Below are 1,921 nucleotides of genomic sequence, written 5' to 3'. Positions count from 1 at the left end.
TCCGGCTGGTGCTGGGCAGGGTGGAACTGAGCCGGGCACACCCAGATGCCAGAGGGTTCCCCACACCCAGGCCTGGCCTGGCCCCCAAGCCTGCACTCCTGTCTGCCCCCAGCACCAGCGCTGTCCCAGTGCCTGTGGCTTCGGCACTTCTCCAAATCCAAAGGCCAAGGCAGCGAAACGTCGTCCTGCGCGACCCTGGCTGTGGGGCTTGGGCTCTGCACCAGCCCGGGGCAAGGCTGCCTGGTGCTGTGGCTCCCGCTGGCGATCAGCAGACGACTAATTGGATTCCAGCGCTGCCGTGCTCGCCGCGGGGCTGAAAGGCATTTATCTGGCCGATTAGCTCCGGATCGCCAGCATGGTGCACAGACCTCGCCCCGGGGCGCCTGCAGACAGACACTTGGCCGGGGATCAGCTTAGCAGAGCTCTTCGGCTTAACGAGGCGGCAGCCAGCTGCAGCGGGGGCTTGGCTGGGCGGTGGCAAGGAGCTGCCAGCCAGGAGCAGCATGACTGGCGCACTGTGCTGTGCCGGCTCGCGGGCTGCGTGCCCAGCCAGCCTCCGTGCCGTGTGGGGAGCTGGGCATGCAGCCTCTCTCCAAACTGCCACCCACAACCCTGCTTGCCTGCCTCCACACACAGGGCACCGACAGCTGGGCCGTGCCCTGCGCGGCACCGCCTCACTACCCTCCTGACAAGCCTGCCTGCTCCCTGGGCGAGTGTGGGGGAGAGGGCGGCCCCCCACCTGCTCCCAATACCTAGGAGCATCACAGCGGCGCTTCTGCCTTGCCTGGCAGCTCTGAACTGGCTGTTCCCTTCCACCAAGCAGGCGAGACCGTGGCCACACTTCCACCAGGGAAGCAATGGGCAGGGAGAGGCCCAGGGCTGCCTGCAGCAGGCAGCGGGGCTGGTGGGATCGGGGCCATGGCAGGCGAGGGCACTGTGCAGTCGAGAAGGCTTTGATTCCAGCCCCTTCCCCTTCCTTGCATGAGCGCAGAGCCTCAGCCAGGGCCCGTACAAGTGATCGGAGCCTGCTCTGGCCTGGCAGCTGCAGCAGCTCCCTGGGCCCACACCCCTCTGGTGCCAGCAAGGGCAGGGACAGCAGCCAGGAGCGCTGGTAACAAGAGGAACGTTTATTCATGAACCTGCTCCTTCCTGATGCACTTCCCAAGCCCTGGGGACCCTCGTGCGCCCCAGGTCCCCAAGGGCTGCCCGGACCATGCTGGGTGCGAGCCCATCAGGAGGTGCACGGAGTAAGGGGGCAGCACGTGGCTGCCCGCCTGTTCTCCCAACAGATCACACCAGTCAGTTCTGGAAGGGGCAAGAAGGCAAAGTCAGCTGCCAGGATGGGTGAGTGCTCCCTCCTGATGACAGAGCAAGGATCCAGGAGGGGCAAGTTAGAAGCTGAAGGCAGAAGAGGTGCAGCCGCCTGTGCGCTCCAGAGAAAGCCTGGAGCGCGTGAGCGCGTCAACAGTGGGCTGTAGACAGTCGGCAGAAAGCCCTTCCCCTCCCAGGCAGGGCTGCCCTGGGCCCTTTGCAGTGCCAGGGGCAGGCGGAGTGCCAGGTCCCTGGTTACAGTGGTTGGTCCCGTATTAAAATGGAAGATAGATACATATCTGTCTATAAACAGGGGTGCCCGCAGGAGGCCCCGGTCCCAAGCCAAGCGCCGGTGAGTGGGGTTAGAGGGATCAGCAGAGCCAGGTCTCCTCCCAGCTCGAGACGTGGCAGGAACTATTCACAGCTTGCGAGTGCAGATGTCCTCGCTGCCCTGTGCTGGTACCAGGGGCTCAGCAGGACGATGATGACTCCTTGGAGGGCGCATGGGCCAACAGGCGCTTGCAGCAGTCCTGGGACAGAGGGATGGGAGCCTTTAGCATGCCTGGGACACAGAAAGCCATGGGGCGGTGGGGGGGGGGGGGGCATATTC

The 1,921-nt window shown here is 64.9% G+C and overlaps 1 protein-coding gene across 1 annotated transcript in view; it reads right to left on the bottom strand.

The window, feature by feature from the left end:
* Positions 1–1,112: 1,112 nt before the first annotated feature.
* Positions 1,113–1,921, bottom strand: part of ARHGAP19 (Rho GTPase activating protein 19) — an 18,073-nt gene continuing 17,264 nt past the window's right edge. Inside the window, exon 13 of the mRNA XM_014524756.2 lies at positions 1,113–1,841. The gene's annotated coding sequence lies outside the window, so the exon portion shown is untranslated. The remainder of the gene's footprint in view (positions 1,842–1,921) is intronic.

The sequence above is a fragment of the Alligator sinensis genome, unplaced genomic scaffold (genome assembly GCF_000455745.1).
Source record: "Alligator sinensis unplaced genomic scaffold, ASM45574v1 scaffold859_1, whole genome shotgun sequence".
NCBI classification, from domain to species: Eukaryota; Metazoa; Chordata; order Crocodylia; family Alligatoridae; genus Alligator; species Alligator sinensis.
This window is presented reverse-complemented; position numbering and strand designations above follow the sequence as displayed.